Genomic DNA, 12,658 nt, shown 5'->3' on the forward strand with positions numbered 1-12,658 from the left:
GTCCAACTGAGGTCAGGAGGGACTTTGAGAGATTGTTCAGCCCAGTGATGACATAACCTTGGCACAGGCACCAGGCCTGTAACTGACATAGATTTGGGCTGGCACCGGGACCTCTGAGTCACAGCGACAATAAATTTGGCACTAAGCACCAAAAATACATTCTCGGTCCCCGGGCCAGCCTGGCCCAGGTCTGAATGCATGCAAACATCTGGTGACAAATACTTGCCGTCATGCACAGTCCTGGTGAGGATCCTGTAACAGCCCCTGATGAGCTGTTACCAGGGTTTCACTCCTGTCCATACTCTGCCAAAATCATTTTGCTGCAGTTGAAGCTCTTTTCTTCTTTTCTTCTCCCAGCATCCATCGAGAACAGCTGGTTGTTTTCCTCCTAGTGATAACATATTCCATATGGGGAACTATCACCTTAATTCCCCTGGAGCTCATCTGGGTTACAAAACCTCATTCTTTCAGCCTTTCAACACAGATTTCTGATGCATGTGCTTTACTTTCTGTAAGAAATTGGTGTAAATGTCTCATATGAGACTTTATAAAATGAGAAGGTGATGTTATTTTACAAAATCTCTGTGTACATTGGCTTTGCCCCTCACAATCACTTTCTGTGTGATTTCATTGCCTTATACCCCATGCACTCACAGGAGCCAAGATGTGTTCAGGCAGTCTGCAGTCACCTATGTGTAACAGAGGACAAGGTGATTGTGGAGTCCCCTCTTTGGAGATCTTCAGCAGCTTCCTGAGCGTGGGCCTGGGCACCCTGCTCTGGGTGTCCCTGCTGAGCAGAATTTGGACCTGGTGAACCCAGAAGTCCCATCCCAACCATTCTGCAAAAGGTGTGCCAGGTATCAAGCCCTTTTCACGTCTCTTGGACAAGGAGAAACTGGTTTTTGGAAAGGTCTCATACTCTTGAAATGCCAAAGCACGGCATGACAATATTGCATCTGAAGTTTGCTGACTTGCATCTCCCCAGATTCTGCCTGATGGCCGCAGGCTGTATTCTGGTTGGGCTGTAAGGAACAGGAATGGCATACATCATGTGCTGGAATCTTGTTTCTATCTTCCTGTTGTCAGAGTGCAGGGTGTCATGCTGAGAAGTGCCCCATGCTTTGATTTTACAGGAGTGCAGGCCTCCTGGGCTTAACACAGGCAGCATTCCTCAATTTTACTGCCGTGGACTATGCCCTTCTTTATGAGCATAGCCCTTTTTTCACATTGTTCTTCCATTCTTTTTTGTGCTCATGCAGTTGTACCCACTTACATTTCTAACATCTTAATATTCCTGTTACAAGTTGTATCTCTGTACATCATCCATTGCCTAGCCCTCTCCCATAAGGTGCAATGCCCAGCAGCAATTGCAGAATTCCAGATAGGAGCTTACCTGCAGCAAATACAATTGTACCAGTATGGTGCTCCTTCTAATATATCCCAGAGTGACAATGGCTTTTTTTGTTTGTTTGTTTGTTTGTTTGCTGCTGTATCACCTCATCAACTCATCTTTATATTGCATTCCTCATTAAGTTTTAGACTAATTTCTGCAGTGCAGTTGTCAGCTTATTTCCCTTTTTATAGTTTGGCATTTGATTTGCTCCTGAGTTGACACTTGTTGCCCTTACTTTTGTCGTATTTCCTTCTTTGATCAACTCCTTCTCATCTGTCAGGACTGCATGGACTTCAGATGTTGCCTTTCACTGTGCTTGCAAAATGCCAAGGGACAAAACGCATGCTGCTTGAACCGCACTCATTCATAGCAGAATAAAGGCCAGGAACAGCAGGAAGGCATGCAGGCCGCAAATTTGGAGGACTGGAAAATTAAATGTACTTAAGAAAAAACTTGGAAAGAGTTTTCTGGAAAATCTATCAATGATTGAAAGATATTAAAGCCACTACAGCAAATCGTACCATTGCAGGCAATGTATAGGAAGAAAAGCAGCAGAGAAATATCGTTGCATGAGGTGGTCGTTAAGGAGACAGATATCCCAGTGGTCCATCACTGTGGGATTCATTGCAGAATGGAGAATGTAATGGTGTTCCTATTTTGTATTCTTACGTAGAATGGAAGAAGTAATTGTCCTAGAGACCAAACAAATGTTTATTTCGGATTTCATAGAACATTACACTTTTCAATAACTGCTGGGATATGGTACTTTTGTGCCTGGCAGTGGGTGCATTTTAAAGCATTGCTGAAACAATCTGCAACTCAGTAACAGAAAAGAACGTGTTTGAAATGCATTATTAGACGGCCCTCAAAGACTCTGTTCTATGGTAGAAATAAAATCAAAGAGAAATAAAACAAAACAAAATCAAATAAAGCATTCGTTCACTGCAAGAAATTCCCATAGGTACAGGAAGATTTTCAGGAATTTTCTGATTTAAAAGCCAGTAAAAGAAAATGTAGGAGCAGGTACTTTCAGTTCACAAACCTCTGTGTGTTTCCCAGTATGGTTCAACTGGTGCTTACAATCTTTTCCAGTCTCAAGAAAGAAGTACTGTGAAGAGTTCTGAGTTCATTTTGCTCCATTAGGTCCGTGTGTTTATTTCAGTGTGATTCAAAGATAGGCAGAACAATGTGGCATGAGGGGAAATTAAAGTTATCCAGACCCTGTACAGCTGTTGTTTCCAATTGTATGTAATCCTGCCAACCTTCTTATTTCACTCTCTTGCATTGCAGCCTTTGGTCTGAGATGACAACTTCAGTCTCTCTTGCCCTCTATTGAAGTGAATTGGTAATAACAATTGCTGATAAAATGTGAGCTGTAATGCATAAAAGAGGATATAAATAATTGATCTTAGCCCACTGATGTGTGTAATTACTTTATATGGAAGGCTCGTAAGTATTGCCAAATCTTCTGCTGGCTCCTACCTAAGTGTTCATGCTACCTTCTTTCACAGCCTGTCCATAGAATGGTAATTATATGGAAAACAGTCAGATGTTTTTGACATGTTTAATACAAAGCATTTAATTCTTAGGAAACATCTATCTATGACCAAAGTGTATCTTGGAGTAATAGTCTGAGAGTTCAAATATTTTTATTTTTACAAAGAAATGTCTGAACTCCAACAGTTCAGAATATTTGAACTTCATGGAGTTCGTGAAGTTGTTTAACCAAGTGAATTATGAACAATTAAATACATCCATTTCATTTGCAATCTACTGTACTAGATTTATGGTATTTTCATTGCACTTACAAAACACAACTTAGTCCCTTGTCTGTGTAGATATCCCACCTCCAGTAAATCTTATTCGTTCCTCAAAAGTGAACACATTCTCCTTTATCCTGGCTTACCCGGAGAGTCTTCACTACACCACAAGCTTCACTACAGGTAGGTGGTGTGGAGGGCAAACTCTCCTGCTGTGTGGCTCATTGGTTCATATTTAGCATGTCATGAAGATGACAACTCCTTACAAAGCCTGTGCACATCCTTCTGCACGGTGCTGCCCCTCATATGGCATGTTGCCTGAGATGAGCTGAGGTCTCTGGGCATCGTGCTTAACTGATGGACAAGGTGTGCCCTGCGCTGGTGAGGCTGCAAACATATTTTCACCTTTTGTCCAGATTTTGTTGGTATTAAGGTCAGAAGGGATCACTGTGGCACAGTCAGACTAACACAGGCTGTATCTCCCCTTCCCATCAGTGTATCTCCCCTCACTGCAGTGGCTGATTCAATGCACGCTGCAGATATTGTTCACTTCTGCTGCACTTCCAGAGAGATAAGAAGAGCTCCTTCTACATGCTTTCAGACAGGCTCTTTGCTTGTGGTAAGCAGAGTGCTTTCAGTGACTGCACTTGTGCATCTCCCCCACTACTTGTAAGTACAGATATTCCATTAAAAATTGAAGAAAAGGGAAAGAAGAAGAATTCTGAACTCAGCCCCTCAATTAGATAAGGGAAGAGTTAATTTCAAAATACTTTACAGTACTTTTAAGGATAATTTGGTTCAATGCTGTGTCTGTGAAACAATCTTAAAATAACTTGTCAACAACTGTATCCTGTGGAGGTAGAATAGAACCTTCTGGCTTTAATGAAGAATCTGGCAATCAAGCTTCCTATGTCTTTACTTGTAGCTGAAAGCATGGATATAAACGCACAAGTGAATGCTTAGTAACAGCTTGATTCATGTTTGTGATTCTGATACTCAGCATTTCTTCCCAACAGGTGCCGCAGGTGGTCCATTGTAGAGAGAGACTCGAAGCTCCTTTGGCTCTTTCTTTTCTGGCAAAAGGGAAATATCTTTCTGCTATTTCTGGGGGTTCTGCTGCAGCTGCTCTTAATTTGCAGTGGTTCTTAATCTAACCTGCAGCAGCATCCACATCACTGGGTTTTTCTGCTGTTTGGTGCACCTTGCCTGTGATCACATAACTGCATACATCAATAGACTCTACAATTCATGATATGAGAGTATTCTGCAACAGTTAGGCTTTAATGCTTGTCCAAGAGCTGCAGGAGCAGATGTCTGTAAGTGCATATGAACTCCTTCCTCTGTTCTGCAGAAGACATGGTCTTGTCACCAGTCCTTCCTCATCTACACTTCCATGACATATTGTACCTCAGTGCTCTTCACCTTTATTCCAAAAGTGATTTTGGCAGGCAGTAAGGAGAGACCTGATATTCCTCAAAGAGATGGAAGGAGGGGTACTTCTATAATGCTGGCTTTGAGCCCCAGGAGAGATATGCTCTGCAAATCTCTGTATTGCACTTGAAAGAGAAATTGATCTTTTTTCATGTATCTTCCATGCCATAGAAAATGTGAGATAGATAAACATTCTTTCTTACTACTATGAAGCATTTCAAATATATATATATATATATGCACTCATGTATATACAGTCTGTGTATACACAGAGTGAGATTTTCCTAACATCAAGGTATTAGTCAGCTTTAAGGAGCTATTTTTTTTCTTTCTCTGTGTCATTTTGTCTTTCATTTTCCATCAAAATATAGCTTCCGTGAGCCTTAAAATTAAGTTAGGTAGGATTGATACCATAGAATCACAGAAATAGCTGAGGCTGGCAGGGGAAGGTCCATGAGCACAACCCCTGCTCAGCAGGGATACCCAGAGCAGGGTATCCAGGCCTATGTCCAGGCGGCTGCTGAAGGTCTCTGGGGAAGACTCCAAAACCTCTCTGGGCAGCCAGTGCCAGTGCTCTGTCACCTGCACAGCACAGTCCCTGGTATTCAGAGGGAACCTCCTGCGTTCCTGTTTGTGCCCGGCGCCTACTGTCCTGGCATCGAGCACTACTGACAAGAGCCTGGTTCCATCTCTGCACGCTCCCTTCAGGTATTTATGAACACTGATGAGATCCCTCTGAGCCTGCTTTTCTCTGAGCTGAACAACCAGCTCTCTCAGCTTCTTCTCACACAAGAGCTGCTCCTGTCTTTTGTCATCTTGGCACTGAGTTGGACTCTCCCCGCTATGTCTCTCAGGCTGGAAGGACCCAGAACTGGATCCAGCTCTCCAGAGGCAGCATCACAGCAGAGGAGAAGGGTGATCTCCTTTGACCTGCTTCTGATGCTTTCCTCATGCAGCCTGGGTCATTGCCATCCTCCTGTGCAGCAGGGGCACCTGACTGGCTCATATCATTTATCAGACACAAGGAGGAAAGGAAACATACCAGGCTTACTAATTTCTCAAGGAAGATGGGGCCACAGACTTACTTCCTTTTCCCTTGTGTTTGACACCTACCATGATTTTAAAGCAAGGATTTTGGTATGTTTGTTTCTGCATCTTGTCACCTCAGGTTCCTCAGCACAGGCAGGAACTCAGTGCTTTTGGAGCCTGGGATCTGATTTTGTAACAGTTTCCTCCTTTGGCCACCTGCCAGAAAATCACCTAGGAAACCCAAGTACCAGTTTCCATGGTCACTTAGGAGAGAACATATTTCCTTCTGTTGCATAGCTTATTGGTACCAGCAAACACACAAGCTTTTTACCTGAGGAAGTTAAGCATGATAGGACTCAAAGAGCTGAATCCTAACCTTATCTCTGAAATCCCCAGTGACATTGCTGGAGCTGCAGAGTGTGAGCAAGGGCAGAATGTGGCTTTCCATGAATATGCTCACAACAGAATGGTGAAATGACATCTACAAACACGTTACCTTTGACATACTACTGACCCAGAGAAACTCATGAGTGAGCTAAACAAGAATAAAATGGAACAGTGTGCATAAAAATTCATGAGCAAGAAAGCATTCACCTGGTTTTGATGTGAAAAGCACACTAGACCACAAAAGCAATGTTAGCAGGTTAAACTGTAAGTATGACTGCACCAGCATCTTCTATTTAGAAGTGGCTTGGAGATGGCTGTGGAAAAAGTATAAGCAATAACATGAGTGTTTTTTCCTGACTGTCAAGTTCCTGACCACCAGTGAGGTATCAATGGCTAATCATCTGCATGGGGAGCCAGGTGACTTCCTCTGAGAGGCAAAGAAATATTCCAGAGTGGTGTGCGAAGACCTGAAGTTCCTTCTCTTTACCACTGTATACACTGCAACTGAAGCGTCTTCATGTCAGACACTGTATTCAGTCTGGGAGGAATATAGCACATCCATAAAGTAACTTTTCTGTAACTTGACCTTTTCCAGATGAAAGTTGTCACCTTTTCCCTTACATCTCAAAGCTATTTTCCTTCTCTAAGTTGCCATACTCACATGGTTTCTTACAGAAACAAGTTAATTAACCATAGAGTCCAAAATACTGATAAATTCGTACATCACAAAATGATCCTACAGAGTATCAGAAAATCTATTTTGGATTTTGCAGTAATTTTCCAGATCTGCAATTTGAAGCCAATGGGACTGCTTAGTGAACAGCAGCTTTACTCATTGCAATTGGAAATGAATGCCTCAAAGTAAGAAATCTTCCCCATTTACAGGTGTGACCAATTGTAAGTGAATTTTTTACACCAAATCAGTACAGCTCCTGCTTCCTCATTTTTACTTTTCTTAACCTTCCATTCTGAAGCAAAATAGAAGAACAGTAGATCCAAAGTCAAATACCACAAGAACATTTTCTAATAAATTTGATATTTCGGTAGTGGGATGTGAGTGGAGCCAGGCCAAAGCACAGAAAGCTATGAACAGGTTTGAGCTATTTTTCACATTTTTTTGAAGCGTACAGAAATGAAGTTGTACAATTCTGTGGCCATTTCAAAAATAGTTTAAATCATAGCACTCAGGCAATAACATTCAGATTGTTTGGGGCATGCTCCATTCATGCTGGATAGCCCATTAAACCAATGCTAAGTCTTACAGCAGTGCATTCGTGGAAGTTGCTGTTCCTTGGTTGGTCAGTTTTCCACTACATGATAACCTTTAAGATGATTTTACTGTCTTTGTTTTGCCATCAGCAGCTTTCTTTATCTTGAAAGCAGACGATGTTATTCAGTAACTACAGCTCAAGTGATGTGCTCACTTCTGCATTGATCACCTCTGTGTTTACCCTGCAGAGCTTTGGATAGAGTTACAGCCTTTTACTGTTCAGAAAGAGGAAAATCAACTTTGCTTGCATTAAAATTCAAGTTCCCTTCAGAAACTTCTATCTACACCTTCATGACCTGCATTTTTTTTTCAATGCCACCAGCATATCTTGGAACTACATAAATTATGAAGTTTAGTTACTGATACAGACAACTCTATGGAAACATAATGGCATAGGATTCAGCCTATTGTGTGTGCAATAAGGGCTGGATGTGTCTCCAGACTCCCAAGAGTTTGTGTCACTCTTGGTGATTTTATTTTGATGACTGATACACTCAGATTTCCCTATGCATTAACTATTCCAGCAAAATTTGATACTTGGACAAGCTCCCTAATCTTTACTTACTTTACTGGGAGATTACCTTCTTTCTAATTATCCATTCCTATACTGCAAACATCTGTTTCTCTTAACTAGACAAGACTAATATTAATTATGTTAAAGAAGTAAATTTCTGCTAAATTTCTTTCTAATAATCTGCTATTTTCTCGTGGAGGAACTTGGCTTGGCTGTAGGAATGTGCTCCATTAAACGAATTGTCACTCCTTGTAAATAGACCTTAAAATAATTAAACAACATGAAATGGATGTGATATTAATTAAGAAGAATTTAGGAGATGCCAAAATGTTTGCTATCTACACATTTTTGTTGGGTTTACCTGGTACAGGTACTTCAGTTTACATCCCACAAAACAGCATCACGTTACTTTCCCCCCCTCCCCACCCATAAATCGCATCCAATCCACATAATACCTAGTGGTCAGGAATCAAGCCTTAGCTAGCTACAAGAGACTCTATATCCCCATAAAGGAAGCCTTATGATTAAGTGCTTGTGACAGAGCTGCTTTGGAGGAGTGTCAGAGTTGAACCTGTAAGAACTTTGGGTAAACCCGTCCCTGAACACCAGCCATGGTACATGCAGGACGGCACAGCTACAGCAAAGCACTGAGAAGTTTCTTCTCTGAGTAGCTCTTTCATTCTATTTAGTGAATGGAAAGTCCCTTGGAGAAAACAGCATTTTATACCATGACTGTAGGTTGAGTCATAAAGTGAGGTGCAAAGGACTTTTCCAACTTGAGATCCCTGACTTTACCATTTATAAGATTTTTTTCAATTATTACCCTTTTGTGTGTATTATACAAACTGGTTTTGATTATCCATATAGCATTCACATAATTTACAATACAAAAGGAGACTTCTATAAGGAGTTATACTTGGTGATAGCTGTGGGTTCCTTCTAACTCAGAATATTCTATGATTCTACAAAATAATTTCCTTGTTTCTGTGAGTTATGAATCTCAGCTACTGGAATACCACAGAACACATTGCAACCACTTTTATTCTCTGCCACTGAGAACTGATGTCTTGCTCCACATTCCACTTGTGAACAGACCTATCTATGCCTACTGGCCAGGCATCTGGGAGCTGGGCCAGGCTGGACCTCAGCACAATCCTCATCCAGGTGCGATGTGGTACCTCTAAATATGCCTCTCTGCTTAGTGAAATCCTTCATGTGTTTTTGATGTTTGTGACCTTGGACATACATACACCTCTCGCAGTACTGCAATGGGCCCTATATATATGTTTCTGTGGATGATCCAACTGTTGTGGCCTTCTAGGGTTGAAGGAACAGTGTTGCTCTGCGACAGGCGAGTGACATATGAATGTACTGCCACTCTAAGGGACACCAGCTTTTTTGTTAATTACAGAATCAACACTGATGTGTTGATGGGTAGGTTAATGAGGAAGAGCCTAGTATCAGATAAAGGTCTCCTCTGGTCAGAAAGGGAATGAACTGACTTGCAGAGCCGCCTTCAGCTACACTCCTGGCATTCCCAGGCTGGCTGTAATTTCTGACTTTCAGTAACATGATATAATATTTTGTTCTGGTTTTACATTTCTTTTTTGTTGAAGAAGAATATTTCTGATTCTGACCTTTCAACTTTGATATATCCAGCCAGTACAAGTTTTCTCTAGGAACCTCAGACCTTTGTAAAGATCAAATCTTGAAGTCAGAATTTCATTCTGAAAGAAGGATTCAGTAGGGGTTAGGTTGCATTAGCCCAGGGCTCATACAAAATATCCTTGTAGCTGCTGGCCATAACAGCTGTTTTTCATTTGAAATAAAATGTAAGAAGCAGTAAAGCTCCTTCATGGAATTAGACAGCTGAAACAGAACCAACTATTGCCAGGAACACAGCAATAGACACCATTGTAACATTCCAAGATAAAAGAGAATGGTTTATTTGGGCTGATTACAATGCGGAGGTGTGGGCAGTGTGGTGAGCCCAGGCTAGAAGAGAAGCAGTGAAACTACGACAGCTTAACGCAGAAACACCAGAAATCAAAGGGATAACCAGACCAAGCATGAAGCATGTGGTCTTATAGAAAGTCTACATCTAGAGATGTCTTTCTGTGAGATCTCTGGTGAAACAATTTTGAAACTGAAAATGTTTGCATTTATCTGATGGCTTCTTTTTTAGTCCTTGTGTGCTAGTAGTATAAAAGTCAGAAAAAAGATGACTTCAGCATCGATTTTTCTTCTTGAAGGAAAATTCCAGTAAGACCCCAAACACTGAATAGCAGTTTGCATCCCAAAAGAAAACACTGTTCTTGGCAGAATCTTGCTGCGACCTCAGTGGGTTGGGCAAGCCATGGAAGCATCATCTAAGGCCAGTCAGTAGATCTGAGTCTGAGTGTTAGATTCTCCTTTTCCACTGGGTTTCATTCCTGTACAGCATCTCAGGCTCCCCTGAGGAGAGCATCTTCCTGTACATTCTGCAAAGCTTCCTTCCTGCTTCCTCAGATGAGAAAAATCTTCCTTTCCTGAGAGGTCAAGGGGCCAGAATCTGTGGAGCAGCCTTTTGGCTGCACTGGTCAAAGTTTACAGAGACTCCACACACCACAGTGTATAAGAAAGGAAACGGCATTTGCAGCAGAAGGCCTTCAGCCGTTTGTGCAGATAAAATGAGTCACCAGGGGAAAGTGTATATTAAAGTTAAAGAAGGTAGGAAGCGTAAGCCTGGAAGCAGAGACCAGCAGCTCCTGTGAAGTTTGTTTGCACATTCGTTAGCCTGATCGTTGTGGGACTAGTTAGTTCTGCAGTGAATTTCCATTTCCTAGAGCTCTTTGAAGCATTCTGTAGTTGCATTCATGCCTGGAAATTCAGGCTGGACTTAGTACTTAAAATGTATTTGTCGTATTTGGAGTACAGAATATGGAAAGAAGGTGCTGACACCACAGGGTACAGACAGAAAGCAAAGCAAAAAGATAATTTTCTAAGCATATGTTTTCATTAAGATGGTTCTGGCTGCTTTAGTTAGGGCCAGTGGTAAAATGCCCTCAGAAATTCAAAGGAGAGATGCTACTTCTTCTGTGAATAGAAAGATAAGAGCTTAGCAAAGAAAATATTCTCAGAATAAATACCATTACCAAAGAAAAAACGTCTCTCACAGAATCACACAGAATCACAGAATGGCCCGGGTTGGAAGGGACCTCAAGGATCATGAAGCTCCAACCGCCCCAATATAGGCGCGGCCACAAACCTCCCCATTTAATACCAGATTGCCCAGGGCCACATCCAACCTTGAACACCTCCAGGGATGGATGGGGCATCCACAACCTCTCTGGGCAGCCTGTTACAGGACTTCACCACTCCCATAGTAAAGAACTTCCCAGTGACATCCAACCTAATCCACTAGCTTCTAATTAATCTAGAAGATAGGTGATAGTTTTAAGGAAAACACAGGGTGCTTCTTGAAATTTAGCAGTTTCTATTTACATTTTGGAATGTGTATGGCCATGCAGATATTACAGGCTTTGAACATCTGGGCTTTCCAAAATTACCTCTTCCTGACTCAGGAGAGCTTCCCATCACATAAGGCAAACTGCTGGGGTCTGTGTGACTTTTTAGAGGCGGCATGCTGTGCGTGCACACAATGACCTCTGGCTGCTTTGGGGGGCTCAGGGCTCTTCAGCTGTTACTGCCAGCACACACACAGACATTTTGAAGTTGTCTCCATTTTCCGCTGTCACATCAGCCACCTTCAGATATCTCTGAAGCAAGCTGTTACTTGGAAGTCTAGGCAGATGTTGCTTTAGTCTCAGCAGAAAGGGGTGCCATTGCATATTTCAGCTGGGGGGAAGGACCATTACACTTCAGAACTCTTTGCCAATTCCACTCAGATTAATAATTTCTGATGATTACTTAATTCATCTTGATTTGAGGATTACAAGGCACTGATAGGCCAAGAAACATTCTCAAGAACAAGTCATTAGTAGATCAGGGAACTGCAACAGAATTAATCCAGGCTCCCAGATTGGTAAAGAGTGCTGTAAGAATCAAACTTTATGGAGAAGGTTGGCACTGAATGGTCTGGCATAGATTCCCTATGGGGAAAAAGAAAATGAAAGAAAAAAAAAGAAGCAAAAAAGAGAAAACTCTTCATTAGCTTTGGATAATCTTTGTGTGTGTGTATATAAATTTTCACAAATATCATGAAATAAATTGTCAGAAGCTGATTGGCATAACTTTGTAGTACCTACAGAGAAATTCTCAGGGGAGCGTGTTCACCTGATACGCATGGAGGTAATTCCTCTTTCTCTGTATGTGTTGGGAAATTCACAGCTGCTTGGTGTGTACACTTGTATCTGTAATCTAGAAATAAACTTAAATTGCTGCAGTGTGTAACTAAAAAGACCATCCTAATAGGAACATAATATTTTAGCAATAAAATTAATAATAGCAAGTTGTCACAAACACAATACAAGAAAGAGTATGCAGTTATTTCGTCTCACACTTCTTAGTTTCCTGGCTTTGTTGTGAAGGAGAGAGGCTAGCAGGGCCTGATTTTCACTGCTGTATTTAGCAATACATGGCTGTCATGCTACTTCCATTAAACACACAGTCACTCATGCGTGCCCAGCGCAGGCACTAATAGCCACTTAACTAAAGTCACTTTTAGCCATAATTTATAGGTAGCCCGAGGGCAGCTCATTAGTTCTTTCTCATTGCTATTTATACACCCAGCAGCTCAGTGAAAGATCTGGGGATTGTTTCTGGCTTCCTGGAAGCAGAGCTCGAGCAAGGCGGAGCGAGGCGCTCAGCCGGCGGGTGGCAGCACGGGCTCGGGCTGATGCAGCTGGCAGGAGAGAACTCTCAACGAGCTCGTG

Source organism: Tympanuchus pallidicinctus, unplaced genomic scaffold (genome assembly GCF_026119805.1).
Source record: "Tympanuchus pallidicinctus isolate F22 unplaced genomic scaffold, pur_lepc_1.0 scaffold8, whole genome shotgun sequence".
Lineage (NCBI taxonomy): Eukaryota > Metazoa > Chordata > Aves > Galliformes > Phasianidae > Tympanuchus > Tympanuchus pallidicinctus.